This window comes from Uranotaenia lowii, chromosome 2, assembly GCF_029784155.1.
Source record: "Uranotaenia lowii strain MFRU-FL chromosome 2, ASM2978415v1, whole genome shotgun sequence".
NCBI classification, from domain to species: domain Eukaryota; kingdom Metazoa; phylum Arthropoda; class Insecta; order Diptera; family Culicidae; genus Uranotaenia; species Uranotaenia lowii.
Window position 1 is genome coordinate 426,677,185 of NC_073692.1, and position 16,990 is coordinate 426,694,174.

The 16,990-nt window shown below is 35.3% G+C and overlaps 1 protein-coding gene across 1 annotated transcript in view; it reads left to right on the forward strand.

The window, feature by feature from the left end:
* The window catches only part of LOC129742315 (40S ribosomal protein S12), a 244,334-nt gene that overhangs the window by 58,801 nt on the left and 168,543 nt on the right, over positions 1-16,990 (forward strand). The window lies entirely within an intron of this gene.

A 16,990-nucleotide genomic window follows, 5' to 3' on the forward strand; every position in this document is an offset into this window, starting at 1 on the left:
TGAATGACAAGAATGACAAAAATGACAAAAATGACAAAAACGACAAAAATGTCAAAAATGACAAAAATGACAAAAATGACAAAAATGACAAAAATGACAAAAATGACAAAAATGACAAAAATGACAAAAATGACAAAAATGACAAAAATGACAAAAATGACAAAAATGACAAAAATGACAAAAATGACAAAAATGACAAAAATGACAAAAATGACAAAAATGACAAAAATGACAAAAATGACAAAAATGACAAAAATGACACAAAAATGACAAAAATGACAAAAATGACAAAAATGACAAAAATGACAAAAATGACAAAAATGACAAAAATGACAAAAATGACAAAAATGACAAAAATGACAAAAATGACAAAAATGACAAGAATGACAAAAATGACAAAAATGACAAAAATGACAAAAACGACAAAAATGACAAAAATGACAAAAATGACAAAAATGACAAAAATGACAAAAATGACAAAAATGACAAAAATGACAAAAATGACAAAAATGACAAAAATGACAAAAATGACAAAAATGACAAAAATGACAAAAATGACAAAAATGACAAAAATGACAAAAATGACAAAAATGACAAAAATGACAAAAATGACAAAAATGACAAAAATGACAAAAATGACAAAAATGACAAAAATGACAAAAATGACAAAAATGACAAAAATGACAAAAATGACAAAAATGACAAAAATGACAAAAATGACAAAAATGACAAAAATGACAAAAATGACAAAAATGACAAAAATGACAAAAATGACAAAAATGACAAAAATGACAAAAATGACAAAAATGACAAAAATGACAAAAATGACAAAAATGACAAAAATGACAAAAATGACAAAATGACAAAAATGACAAAATGACAAAAATGACAAAAATGACAAAAATGACAAAAATGACAAAAATGACAAAAATGACAAAATGACAAAAATGACAAAATGACAAAAATGACAAAAATGACAAAAATGACAAAATGACAAAAAATGACAAAAATGACAAAAATGACAAAAATGACAAAAATGACAAAAATGACAAAAATGACAAAAATGACAAAAATGACAAAAATGACAAAAATGACAAAAATGACAAAAATGACAAAAATGACAAAAATGACAAAAATGACAAAAATGACAAAAATGACAAAAATGACAAAAATGACAAAAATGACAAAAATGACAAAAATGACAAAAATGACAAAAATGACAAAAATGACAAAAATGACAAAAATGACAAAAATGACAAAAATGACAAAAATGACAAAAATGACAAAAATGACAAAAATGACAAAAATGACAAAAATGACAAAAATGACAAAAATGACAAAAATGACAAAAATGACAAAAATGACAAAAATGACAAAAATGACAAAAATGACAAAAATGACAAAAATGACAAAAATGACAAGAATGACAAAAATGACAAAAATGACAAAAATGACAAAAACGACAAAAATGACAAAAATGACAAAAATGACAAAAATGACAAAAATGACAAAAATGACAAAAATGACAAAAATGACAAAAATGACAAAAATGACAAAAATGACAAAAATGACAAAAATGACAAAAATGACAAAAATGACAAAAATGACAAAAATGACAAAATGACAAAAATGACAAAAATGACAAAAATGACAAAAATGACAAAAATGACAAAAATGACAAAAATGACAAAAATGACAAAAATGACAAAAATGACAAAAATGACAAAAATGACAAAAATGACAAAAATGACAAAAATGACAAAAATGACAAAAATGACAAAAATGACAAAAATGACAAAAATGACAAAAATGACAAGAATGACAAAAAATGACAAAAATGACAAAAATGACAAAAACGACAAAAATGACAAAAATGACAAAAATGACAAAAATGACAAAAATGACAAAAATGACAAAAATGACAAAAATGACAAAAATGACAAAAATGACAAAAATGACAAAAATGACAAAAATGACAAAAATGACAAAAATGACAAAAATGACAAAAATGACAAAAATGACAAAAATGACAAAAATGACAAAAATGACAAAAATGACAAAAATGACAAAAATGACAAAAATGACAAACATGACAAAAATGACAAAAACGACATAAATGTATGAAATAATTTCCAAAATAAGACGCTACTAGGATTTTGACTCACAGTAACTATATTTTGAGAAAAGCCAGCCATTTGGAAACACTGCCGCTACAAAGGCGTAAACGTTCTCAACGACCCCAAATTTCATATGAACCCAATGTACCCAGGTCGAAATTTCTTCGCGATACCGTTTTTCGACCCCCCGCGGGAGCAGAAGCTGAAATGTGAATAAACATTATATGCAGATTGAAATAACTGGATGACAGGCAGCAACAGAAACAGCAACAGCATCAGTTGTTAGGTTGTATGGGAGATTTTCTCTGGAAACAATCTCCATAGAAAAATCTAGCGGAGTTTATCGTCGTCGTCGTTGGCATGGCGTTATGGTGTCTATTTTCATGTGAATTTTACTGAATGAGAATGTTCGCAAATAATCGCAAACATTCGCACTTTCAAGAAAAACACTTCCGCGTTTTGCTGTTGTCTTACTGGTAACAATTAAGATTAATAGTTTTCATCCTTATTTTGAATTTTATTTTTACAATTTATAATTTATTCTATGTACATATTTGGATTTTTTGTTCAATTGCAGCAATTGTACAGAAACTTTTCCATTTCAACATTGGTCAACAGTCTCAAAATTTGCTCCGCGAAAATAGATTCGCTTCGTCGTTGTTTGTGCAGATGGAAGGCAGCAGTCAGTAGGTACCCACTAGTTGGCAAACTAAAACAGGTCATCTTTCCAGCATCCAACTTTTCATTTCTTTTTCTGAGGGCGACTTCCAAACCGTGTCCCGCAGTAAGTTTCTCGGGTTTCGCGAAATTCGCTTGGAAATAGTTTTACACTCCGCTCGCTGCGTTTCGGCCTCTTGGTTCTCAGAATGCTATTCAGAAAGGTCCTTCCTCAGACCACGTATTTCACCTAGTTAGCGACTACTTCTTCCTCCCAAGCAAAAATCGTTCTAGTTTTATCACTTTCCACCCTCAGAATTTTCAATTTCGAACTCCTAAAAGGATGTTAAGATGCGGCTTTGAAAAGAAAGTTTTTCTTTTCTTGGTTCGCTACGAACTTCTTTTTTCTTATCCGGAAAGCGCAGTTGAAAAATAGACAGATTCATCCGGTCGCTGCTCGTGGACGACACACTTCAGAGCAAGCACACCACACCCCGTGACAATACACCCACCAGACATACAACCAAAATACAAAGTGCAGTTGCTGGTTGAAGTTCTCTGGTCTGGTTACATGGTGTGCCAGCTAACTTTTCCGTTCACAGCGGAAAAGTGGAAGTTCTCTCTCGATTATGGTCCACTTCAGCCAGCTTCTGATGCCCGGATGCAGGTTCGCTTCTCCGGCGAGAAAGAATGCAACAATCTGCTCAAATTATTTATGAAATATTTATCATAGATTGAGCTGAAAAATGATTGCTCCATCAGGGGGGAGAAATTAACAATTTGCTAAAGTAAAAGTTTTATTGGCCATTACCTCCATCCAAAGTTCGAGTCGAGTTGCATAGTTTGGCGAATCCAAAAGGATTATGTGGCCGGAATAGTTCGAAAACCTATCGGGATTGAATCGAATCTGCAATCAATATATTTAATTATCGAATGCTGAACATCGTTCTGTCAAAGTATAAGAAGGAAAAAAAGAAGAAACGAATCATCAATAAAACAGGTCGTTCACAAGTTTTACGAAATGACCGAGGGATGCATGAGGCAAAAATTTAACAACTTTGAACTTCCATCTGAGCGAACAAAATCGAATCGTATAAATACGAGACGTGCTGCTATCGATACGAGTTTTCTCTATCTCGTGGAAAACAAGACATCGAGTAAAGTAGAAGCTGCTTTAGATTATTTTTTTTTCCTTCAGAAGCACGAAACGTCCTTCGAGGAAAAGAAGTGGAGCATGAATTTCCTCCAGAATTTATTTCCAACTGAGTCCAGATGGATGACAACATACATTTCGTGCCAACAGATGTTTCACCACGCGTGATTAATTGGAATTAAAGTGTGGAACAAATCAAACTGATTTAAAACTAGATGTATAAAAATATAAATCCGTACTCAAGTATATTTCCATTTGTTAGAGATGTTTGAAGAAGAGATTGTAGAAACTAATAATTAGGGAGTTATAAGTTTAGGCTTATTTTTGCTGTTAATCATTCGAAGCAGTACCAAAAGGTTTACGAGGAAAAACTTTAAGAATATTTTCAAAAAAGAATTTAAGAAAAACTTTAAGAATATTTTCAAAAAAAGTACAACTAATTAGCAAAATATTACTTTTTTAATTTTAGGCAAAATACATTTCCCAACTGGACCTAACCTAACATAATTATCATAATTTATCAGGAAAGTGCAAAGTTTTACTAGAGCTCCTGAAATCTTATTATCTGTTAACCGCGAATCAAAATCACGGAAAACATATTTCCCAAAACAATTGACATCGGTTCTCGGTCTTTCTCCATTTCCAAACGGTTTTTACGACACAAACCCAAAAAAAATTCTATCAGATTTTTTAAAATTCATTTCTTCTATAAACGTTTGATCGGCAGTCGAAGACTTTTTGCTCAAGAAAACTTGTTTCATCCGATTTTGGGGAGCAGCTTTAAAAGCTGCACTTTCTAAGCCGATTCCGTCTTTTTCCACCGGAAGCCCAAATCAAAGTGAACAATCAACCGCAACAGTCCTAAAAATCTGCGCTTCTTAAGGGATTCCGTCTTTATCCACCGGAAGGCCAAATCATAACAATCAGTCTACAACAGAAGCCTTAACAATCTGCGCTATTTTAGCCAATTTCGTTTTTTCCCCACCAGAAAGTCAAACCAAAACAAACAATCAGCAGCAGTAACCTTCAAACTTTGCGCTTCTTAAGCAAATTTCGTCTTTTTTCCACCGAAAGGCCAAATCAACACACACCATCAGCAGCAGTAGCCTTAAAAATCTGCACTTCTTAAGCCAATTTTGTTTTTTTTTCCATCGGAAGGCCAAATCAAAGCAAACAATCAGCAGAAGCTGCCTTAAAAATCTGCGCTTCCTCAGCCAATTTCGTCTTTTTCCAGTGGGCGAATAAGAAACAATTTTGTTCGTAGCAGCAGCTCTTAAAATCTGTGCTCCCTGTGCCAATTCGTCCTTCTACCGGAGGCCGAATCAAAAATTTTTTTTCGCAGCAGCATCCTTAAAAATCTGTGCTCCCAATGCCAATCCGTCTTTCCAACGGATATAAACAAATTTTTCGTAGCAGCAGCCTTGACCAGGGCTTGAGGCGATCCCTTTTTTCATCAGCAGTCAACACACTGGCTCAGTCAATTGCATGCATTCCTTTTTGTGCGGTCCTTCGCAAGCCATTCGTTTCAAACCCGACTGGGAACATTCGTGTCGCATTCGTTCTTCCATTCCTCTGAGAAATCCTCTCTCGTTCAATTCGTCCTGCTTTGCTCAAACCCCATTCATGCTTCTACCGTCCACGGTCATTTTGCAGTCAAACGACTGCGAAAAAAACATTCACCTCGGCAGTCAAACCGCAGTCACTGAGTAGGTAGAAGTGAATATGCTTATTCGGTGCAGCAGTTCTGTGTGGAGTGCGAGTGACTTCTACATTATATGATAAAAATTCTAGGCACAATTTTCCCGTATGTTTGGATAACGTGCCGCTATTAAGCCTACCCCCAATATTTCAGGGTGTGTGTTGTGATAAAAATTTCAATCCAACTGTCATCGTCGTTGCTTCGCGTAAGCATATTTTTCTATATGTTGTTGACTTAAATACGCATCATATGCTTCTTTTATTTATTAAGCTAAAAAAGCACTCGCAAATTGCATCGATCGGGAACCTTAAATTCATAAAAAATATGCTCATACGCTTATGATCTTTGTTTTGTAATTTTTTCACGTGGAAAAGGAATTTTTGATAAAAAATCAATAAAAAGTCACATAAACGCAACCAATTTGCAAATCATAGCATGTGGGCAGCGGTGGGCCACATTTTGTAGGGTATCTTAGACCACCTATATTTTTATGTTCATATACACATTTAGAACATAAATTACAATTTTCCTTTCTGTAAAGTATTCTTATGCCAAATGAAGAGTTATAAAAAATATGTTGTCCATCATATGTAAGGAATGATGCCAAAACGTTCGCCTGCTAGGTTTTTAAGTTTTTTCGATGATACGCAACTCTCTTTTGTATTTCATAATCTGAAATTGCTTGTAAATAACGAAATGAATTATGAAAGCACAGTTTTGGGTCAACTGATAAACTTTGCATGTTATTTGGACAATTTGGATTTAGTGGCCCACACTTCCCCACCGTTTTTCAAAATAGCTTTTTAAAAAACAGTCCGAACTTGCTGAAAAAAACCTTTTAAAAAATAAAAAATAAATGATACCTTGAAAATGTGATAAAATGAAAGTTTTTTATTTTCATTTTATCTTTTATAATAAAAAAGTTATGGAACAAAGAAAATAGTGACACATGATTCCCCACTCTCCCATATTTAAAAGGTTTCATTATTTTTCAGTGTAAAATTTTCTATTCTTTAAAAACCAGTTCTCTTCAACGCGTCCGAAGACATGATTTTGGTGCAATGCATTATGAAAATCATAGTGAATTATTTTTGGATTTATATTTGATGGAATTGCTGTTTTGAGTCTTTGGCAATGGTTATTAGACCGCTGCAAACCTTGTATGAACATTTCCAATTTTTAAATTTTTACACCTCCCTTAACTTTTTTTGGTTGTTTTTGCTACCAGAAAAAGCAATAAATTTTTTTGAAGCGATCCATCCAGTCCTGAATAAGCGCAACGAGTTTTAATTTTGTATGGAAATTTATATGGAAAAACAAACAAAAATATTAAAAAATCTCCAAGAGATGTACTGCCAGTTTCTAAAAATATAACTTTGGATGAAAAATATTCCTTGATTCTTGCAGTAACATTCACGTAAACAAAGCACAAAGGTAACTTGTACCCCAGTGTTATACAAACTTTTTGTTTCAAAATAATTTAATTTAATTTTAGCCTTTTTGACTGCTTAATTGAAAGCAGTGTAACCGTAGGATGAGAATAAAAAATTTCATAAAATTGCTTTGCAATAGCCAGAATTTTTGTTGATTTTTATAATCTTTGCAAAAGTCTGCCCTTTTTAAATACTTTTCAATGGATTCAGTTTTTTTTATTTTGAAATGTTTATAACTTTTTTCGTGAAATGCTTAGCTGCTTGTCATGTTAGTGAAAAATGAAGCTTAAGAGTAGTAAAAACCAAAATTTAAAGACCAAGTTTATTTCCAGCTTATTTGAATTTTCTAGACGATTTAATGAGGCTTTTTTGTCATACAAATTTCCATACCAAATTGAAACGCGTTGCGCTAATTCAGGAATCTTCCAAATTATCTCAAATTTTGCACTGATGCTTGGTGGCCAAAAAGGCATCGAAAAAACAGGGAATGGGAAAAAAAAGTCGTTTTTGCAGCGGTCTAATGATTATATTTTGAAATGCATCATCAAGACATAATGCTTTAAAAGTTTTGAATGTCCAATTACTAAGAAATGAGCAATCAGCATATCATTTCTAAAAGAACTAAGCATTAGTTTATGCATTGAATGATCATGTTTAAAATAATCAAATCGCTTGTTCTAGAATGGCTTAAATTACTTCAGCATTTTTTTCCAAATATGATACAAACTTTCCACCCAAACCCAACCAACACATTCCATACGCTTTACCTAGTTGGTTGGTAGGGGCTAGCAGTAGCAGCATGAGCCACACGACGAATGTTACGACCAGAGAGAAAAATTGAGAGCGAAAAATGTCCTTAACCTTGGCAGAATCTCAGTCCCGCTTCCATTCGTTCAAACTCTCTGTTTGCAACCTTCGGTATGAATGAGGAGCGGTAGAATGAAGGACTAAAAAAATCATCTCTCGTAAAGCTGCAGCAGCAAATACCATACAAGCAGTCAAGAAACGGCAGAATGACTGCGATCGTTTCGCATTCAATTGAATGCTTATGACTGTGGAAGTCAATCGGCGCACATTCGTTCGTTCACGCAGTCACAGTCAGAATGCGATCCCTTACCAAGCCCTGACCTTGACAATCTGCGCTTTCCGTCCTTATATTACCAACGAGTTCTTATGAATCTCAATTCAGAGATTCACTCAGACACGTCTGTCACTCACAAGAGTAGATCAATGACTGACTTTGTTTTCTTTGTTTTGCCTACACGCTCATTTTTTAAACTCAAAATTAAGTAGTTTTGGTTCAAAACAGCACTTCGGTGGCAGCCCTCAACTTTGAGTTCGACTGGCCAATCGCAAAACTAAGTTCTAATAGGCATACTCAACTCTAACTTCGACAGCCGAACTTGAATTTATCCTTTTTATTCAAGGGTAGCTTATTTTCAGGGAATTAAAGGATCATTAAATTTTTTTGTACCCGGATGTTGCTGTTCCGGTACATTGCATTGCAATTACAGAGCGGTGGAAAGTTTTGACACTCCCGGTCAAAGAAAACCTCCGGATGTTACTTCCCACGGGAAGTAAATAACATCCGGAAGTTTCCGGACATTCCAAGCCGCTCACCATATGATGACAATGACGGACAGAATTTTACGCTGACACGGTGAACATTCCATTATGAAGTTCCTTCATAGTCTTCCGGTAATTGTTCCGGAACGACAAAATTTTACGTTCAGTCCAACAAAATAAGTTCAATTTTTAGTTCATAAGGTTGAACTCAGCTTTGCTCCCTTGCCGAAGGAAAAAAAAGGATCAATTTTGAGTTCGCAGTTCGAACTCCGTTTTGAACCATCGCAAGGAGGAAAAATGGTACTCAACTTTAAAGTTCATAGAATCGAACTATGTTTTGAACCTCGGTCGTACTTAATTTTGAGTTAAAATAAAGGAGCGTGTAGTGTTGCCAAAATAACAAACGTTGCCATAGGAACTTATTTTATTTTATTATCTTCAGTGTTTCCAAATAAAAAAAAATTTTTTTTATTAAAATTTATTTGATAAGAGAAATGAGTAGGCCTTGGTCGAGTGCGGTCGCGTTTGATTTTTCTGTGTTGAATTTTGTCGTTTTTCTGTCATTTTTGAGAGAAATTTTGATTTTTGATACCAATTACCAATTGATGAATGATATATAAGATACAGAAAAGAAATCACTGCTGATAAGAGAGAGAGAGAGACAAGTGTGAAAACATGAATCAGTTTTTGTTTTAAAAGTGCTCAGTTTGGTGGCTCCAGGAAGTTTTTTTGCTGAGTTTGCTTGTCGAGGAGGGTTTGATTTTGATGGTTTAGAAGTGTTGTAAATGCACGGAAGCTGACCGAACGGGCGGTTTTGCTTAATGGTTTGGATACGTGCGGAAGCATTGGGGTATAAAATTTTTGGTGGTACACTGAAGGTGGTTGAAAGTTTTTAATTTTGGTCTCTTGTAAGTATATTTAATTTATACAAGTGAAAAATAAAGTTGAATAAAATGTGATGGAACAGAAACCAGGTTCTAATAAGTGTCTCGAGTTGAAGACAATTCCTTCCGCATAATACGCTCAGGAGTGAATTCAGGAAATTGAATTCTTGTGAAATGTGTGCTAAAAAAGTGACAAAATTGTTGATACCGAAAGAGGTTAGCAGCGAAAGGCGGAAGTAAGCAGAAAACCGGTGAGGACGTTCCTTTTTCTTTTTCTAGTTCCTAAATTTTTAATCTTCAATCAGTTTTCCAATCTACGCTTACGTTATCTATTGCTTACGTTAAGAACTCTAAATTTATGATTTCTGGAGAACTTTCGAGGTAATTTAATGATTTATTCAAATTTTACGGATGAAATTTTTGAAAAACTTTTCGAGCTCTAGGGAGATCTCGAAAGGTTTATTGTTCTATTAATATTTTCGTTTTCTCTTTTTTATTTTCAAGAGCGAGCAAAGGCGCTTTATCCTTGGTCGATGACCAGAAATGATTGTACACTGAAATCCTATATCTACAGTCCAAGAAAAAAGCTTAGATTTTTAAAGGTATTTTTATTAAGTACATTCCTCAAAATATTTAGGTTATAATTATGGGATTTCTGTGTACAAAATAAATCATTTCCAGCCTTTCTAGAACGATCCTTGTGATTGGCAAAAAAATTAGATTGCATATGATTTCTTCATCAAGGAGCATTTTTCTTAGCATGCTTCCAACGATTCTGCCCATTTGAAACGTATGGTACTGGTGGTCCACGTTTCTTCCTGTTCCTGTGTTCCAGATGTCTCTGCGTTCTCTGCTCTATGGTAGGCCCAACCATTTTGTGTTTTTGATCATTTTAATGTTTTATGTTAAAATAATTAAAAACATGAACAAAGACAAGAAGAATAATGAGACACTTATTATTCTTTGGGACTCAGACATAAGTTCTGGCTATAGAAGTACGATTAGTGATTAGTGATTAGTGATATTTTTTATTAAAATTTATTTATTTTCTGCATATCCTTTATCTCATCTCTAGTGAGGTTTTGTTCTCCACTTAGTCGGCTTTATTCGTGTCCTGTTTCTTTTAGTTTTTCTAAGCTTTTCTAAGCATCTTTAATCACAGGTTTCGGTAGTGGAATGGAGTCAACATTTATTTGCTATTTTAGTAAGGTCCCTACAAATCTAGACTCTACACTAGCGATTGCTAGCTCCAACAACGATCGTCAATACGCCATCAATTGCCTAATCGTGAGTTTCAACACCTTCCTTCAATTCGCAGATTGAGAATGTTGAATAACATCGTCGACTGTTGAGCCCTCCTGCAACACCAATAACTTCGTGAATCTCCCCGGATTCTGATGGTATCTCTCGACCTTCCGAAACATTCCGCTTTCGATGCCTGGTCCTGGTCTGGCTGGTCCATCTGCGTTGTCTTATCTCTCTAGGCTGGCTGATTATCTGCTCTGGGTGCTCGTATACTTGCTCACCGCAAGTATCTGCGCTCACCGTCTTCATACTGACTCGTCTTCTGGCTGATTACTGACCCTTCTGCGCTGTAGGTTCCCTGGCTGGCGCTAAATAGTAGTCGGCTTGTTAACCGCAAGAATCAAACTTGAGAGTACCCCTCTCACTAACTCGTTTTCCAATTTTTCAGGCTTATTTGGGTCCATAACCTGTAAAAATAAAAGATTCAACGCAGGTTTCAATGGTGGAATAGAATGAATCTTTATTTGCTAACTCAGTAACGTCATTAGAAAGCTACACTCAACACTAACGATTGCTAGTTCCACAAACGATCGTCAATACGCAAATTGCCTAGTCGTGAGTTTCAACAGTTTTTTAGCTTTACGAACGGTTGAACGGTTGTTGGGAATATCCCATCTTATTTGCGATATCTAGAACGAAGAAGTTGAGGCTGCGCTTTGAAGCGGTAACCACACTTCTGTTCGCCACTGCCACTCCCGGCTTTCGATTTCCCCCAAATCCAGGCTTCCTAGTTGTCCACAAACAAAGTTCCTTCCTAGTTGCTCGAAAGTTGAACTGTTATTGTTTTGGAGTTGCTTTATGTAAACGGCTTCAAATATTAATAAATGTATAAGAGAAAATGGAGCTTAAAAGTCTTTTTCACTTCATCGAATTTAGTATTAAAATGAACTGAACTAAGGTTGCCAGAATTTTGTATGTACGTATCCGGACCGAGCAAATCCGGAAATTTTATCTTAAAACCTTGCAATATCCAGGCATTTGATTTCAATTTTTTTTGATGTTCTTATGAAATCGAACACTTGGATTGAACTTCATTAAAAGAATATTTCACAGTCGCCATAGCTGAAAAAGGTTCAATAAATAGTTTATCAAAATGCTCACTGTCCATATGTTTGCCTTCCAATAAAATACTGATAGACATCACTCGTCAAATTTGCCACAAAACTTTAAAAATACTTAGCTACTAAGCTTAAACATTTTTGATTGCACCTTTTCTAGAACGAGTGCAAAAATCACTAACTCGGGTAGAAAAAAATCAGCGGAAAAACCGCTCCCAGAACCCCCGGAGCGATTTACAGAAAAGTGGGTGTAAAAATGTGTGTCACATACTTTCCGCATGTAAGAACATCGTCGTGCCCCATGATGCTACTGTGCTGTGCTACTTCAGCCCTTCGCGAATGTGGTTTTGCGTATCCTCCGATCGGATGCTGCTGGTTTGCTGCTGCAAGCTTCGATGTGCTGCTGTGGATACCTAGATGAAACTCTTGCACGTTGCTTCGGTTTAACTGGTCTCTATCTCTCACTTTCCGTCAAACGTTTTTCCTGAGTGGGTCTGAGTTGGTGGTTTGTGGGGGTAGTAAGCTCGATGAACTGCACCCAACCACCTCCAGTAATAACAGTAGTCAGAGAACTCCCCCGTGCCATCACGTTACAGCTTTCTGAATGGCGTGGGAGAGATTCTACTTTTTATGCAACAAGCCCTGCATCCAGCATGGACTGGCGAAATATTTTAGGTCATTCTGAACTACGTGCTGTGAGTACATTTATTGCAGTCGGTAGCTGAAGTTGGCACTCAGAAAACCGTTCAATCGCTTCTGAGCTTTCTTTGTCGGTTTTTCTCCTCCAAACTATAAAACTAAACTTACCCAGAATACCTAGCTGTTTTTTCATAAAAAAAAAACACAGGAGAAAAAACTTATAAAGCCACAAGTACTTAATTCGAACTGGAGTTAACCAAAAATGGGAATCAAATCCCGATCCGGGACTCCGAATCTGCCCCGAATCTATATGGTCGCTATCTAGAAGTGGTGGTCTATCCCTTATAGTGGAACTCCAAAAGATGGAGCGAGATGTGCAGGGTGCAAGAATCTCATCATCAGCAGCAAATTTGTGGCCGAAACGTACGTTGAATGTTCTTATTTGTTGCGAACGTTGCGCTGCTGCTTTTTCCCACGTGGGATGAAATTTTGCTGTGTCCCAATTTAGCAACGCGTTTCCAAAGAGTTAAGCTCTAGCTGTCAGCTCTTTTTATGAAGCAATTTCTTCAGCACATTTTCGGGTTCGGCGTTTGGGTTTGGGTGGCAAATTTTTAAATTGTTGGATGAATAAGATTTGCGAGGCATGTTTATTTTTAGCAATAGTAATAAATTTAAAAAAAACTCAGAATTTGGTTTTGCAAAGTAGTTTTGTAAGGTTATTAGATAACGGAATGAAACCTTTGAATTTACAAAACATGCGAGTATAAAAAAGGGGTAAGTTGCAACAAATTTGGTTTTTAAAGTCTGTTTCGCACTGAATCTGGTCGGATAAAATAGATCATTTTATCAGAAATAACGTACAACGAAAGAAAAAATGTCGTTTTGTAGGGTTTTTATTGCAATTAAAAAGAAAAAAAATACCTAAAAATCATTCGTCAGCTTTTCGGATAAATTTTCAAACTTTTTTTGTGATACCACCCATCATTGTCTGCACAGTACTGCTTGTAACCTCATTTGCCATCTTGTTCCACCACTTTTCCATTTGAGCGGGTTTTTTCATGGTTCTGCCACATTCCTTCAGTTTGCCCTTAACTATTGCCCAATAATTCTCGATGGGACGAAAATTTAGTGGATGATTTTTTCACAAAATCGATCTTGTTCTCCTTATACCACTTAACGACATCCCGGCTGTAGTGGCAGCTTGCCAGGTCCGGACAGAACTTCACCGGACCTTTGTGGGACCAAATGAATGGCAAACCCTCTTCCGGAGACATTCTTTTTTGTAAACATTTCCATTCATTGTGTCCCCAGTCCCCAGTGATGAAAATCCTAGTCTTCTTTCCACAACTACAGATCCCTTGCCAAATCATCAACTTACGAGTAAATTTATCTGCGAAAACAAACTTGAATCTACCCGCAACATTCCCTTTACGCTTCGCAAGGTAAAATTTGTTACCGGGTATTTATCCAAAATCCATTTTGACGTAAGTTTCGTCGTCCATCAAAATGCATCCGTTGTACTTGGTCAACACTTTCTCGTAAAACTTCCTTGCCCTGGTTTAGGCAACCAGGTTTTGTTTCAGCGTCCTGTTGGGGTGTTTTCTTGCATGATGCGACCGCAAGCCTTCTCGCAAACAAATTCGTCGAGCTGTACTGTGGTTCGTCTTGAACTTTTTCGCCAAATCACGCAAGGATATTCCAGGATTATAGTGAACTGATCGAATTACCTTTGCTCGCAGCTTCCGGTCATATGTTCCACTTTTAGGCCTGGTTTGTTTTGCTCTATCCACCGTAAGGATCTCCCGGTAACGTTGCAGCACCGAATTTACAGTCGATATGGGGTATTTCAGGAATTTCGCGATCTTTACCCCTGACCACGTCGGTTTCTCTACGTGAGTGTGCAGAATTTTCTCTCGCCTTTGGCGTTCCATCGTCGATAACTTTTGACTGACTGCTTCAATCTTGATAAAATTTTCACCACTAAGTAAACAAACCATCCAGATCAAAACACTGTCAATAGATTCGCGATGTGACAACTAGGGGCGCTGCAGTAAATGAAAAGATGCGACCAGATTCTATGTGAAACAGACTTTAATAAAAAATCAAATGAAAATCAAAGGAAAAATCAAACGAAAACGTTTGAAATTTTATAGTTTTTGACATATTTGTGATGTCATAACGCATAAAGCACCAATTGCAATATTTTTTGATTTTGCTCAAATTGTTATTTGTATTGCGCATATATTACACGACTTATACCTAAGACCAACGAGCTCCAACTTGGCTGAATTAAATTATACATTTTTTCTGTCATAAATATTTTTAACGAAAAAGCAAAAAAAAAAATACTTAAAAAAAATTCTACTAGCTGACATCATAAAAAATAATGTTTGGATGGATTGAGTTTTGAAATAAACCGACCCATTGAAGCTCATAATTACATTGGGTGAAGAATGACTGAACGTCATTTTAGTTCAAATTCTTAGAATTAGATACACTTATTACAGGATAGGCGAGGGATCTGTACATGTTTTGATGAAAAACTTGATTAAAAGGAAATTTAAAAGCCTTTTGGCAACCTAAACAAAATATTTTTTTTGAACATTTTTTCCATGAAAACGATATTTGTACGGCTTGAATGATTGAATAACTATGACGGACTTTTTTAAATTAAATGTCTGTATATAAAGGAACATTTACCTCCAAAAATTTCTAGTACCAATTCAAAGATAGAAGGGACTGAACACTTGTCCAATGTAAGGAAAATACACTAATTTTGCGCTTGATATAACAGATATAACTGATGTAATGTAGATTATATTCTTATATAATTTCAAATCAGTTATTATGAACAGATAACCAAAACAATGGGACCGTAATCGATGCGTACATATAAGAGATCCACATTCAAACACATGTGAAAAGATTCTATCAAACAGAGTGACTAGGAGAGCAAGGAGATTAGGTAAATGAAAATGTTAAATTTTTAATGTTTTCACAATAATTGTGTTACTTAACATCAGATCGAGACGAGAATTTATGCACAGGAGTTTTGCACGATGGACTGTTCATACCTGATTTCAAATTTGGTATCAGTCGACAGACAAAAAAGCCATTTCTATTAACTGTCCATTGTTTTTGCAATATAATCGTTATTATGAATCCGAGCAATTCGAAAATTTGTACACGGGTGTTCTTTTCGAGACAAGCAAAAAGGTCGTTGATACATACTCTTTAATATTTCATGCAACATCGTCGTGAAAAGGCATCTCAATAAACATTCCAACAAAAATTCCTCATCACATATTAAATGTTAATGTGAAACGGAGTTCGGATGGGATCAGCAAGTATGAAAATAAAAATAGAATAAGTGTTGTGGTTTTCAAATGTTGCCCGGTTTGACGGTACTTTTTCAAGAATCTGAAAAAAATGGAATCTGCGCGACCTCTAAGAGGAGTAGGCATTGGCTTTTGCCAACCGCACGCTTTTTTGTCTACGTCCGCGAAAATTTCAGAATACCTTAAATTAAACATATGAAAATGGACATAAAATTATCTAAAAGTGTATCAAAGTGAAGGCTGGGATAAAGTGTAAAAGTATCAACCAGCGAAATCCCGGTGAAATATATTAAATTTCATGAACAGAGTAGCTAAACGGTGAGGACAAGGTTTTTGTTACCCAATACCGACCAGAAACGTGTTTTTTTGTAATCGTCATTTTTTGCGGAAAATTTGCATTTTAATGTGAAAATATCAGTTGTGTACGCGAAAAATACTATCTCCGTATGATCGGGAACGGTTTGCATCAGTTGTGCACATTGGTTGATGGTGAAAATAGTTGTTTTGTGATTTTGGGTTTGTGCATCTAAGAGTATGTTTCTTGAAAACAAAGTGTAGTGCGATTGAATTTGCATCCAATATTTATGCAACTGGCAGATGCCCTGAAGTTACCAAATATCAGAGAGCCGGTTTTGTTAAAAAATCTGATTGTATAGATATGAAGTGCAGTTGAAAAAAGCTATTTAATGGTGATTTGGTGTGTTTTTGGTTTGCATGAAATGTTTTTGTCTTATGTTTGCTTTTTGGTTGCCAACGGAGGTTTAAGCAAGGCGTACGTGATTTTCTCGGTGATCATTTTCTAATTGAAAACAAATGAAGTTTTGAGGAGTGTAGCTTAGGGTTACCAGACGTGCTCTTTTAAGAGCACATGTACTCTTTTTCGAAGTATGAATGGGTGTACTCTTCTTTTTGTGTACTCTTTTTTTCTGTTGAAAGTCATTTTATTATTCTTTTTTCATTTTTTCCGTCTGGTTTATGAAGCTGATGTTATGTATCTTACACGAGAGATTCAGAATAATTAGGTACAAGTATTGTAACTATGTGTATATTTTTTTCCATGAAGGTCACTCATAATAATATACTGTAAAGACGAAAAACGTCTTTGAATATGCCATAAAATCCCAAATAGCAACCAACAGCG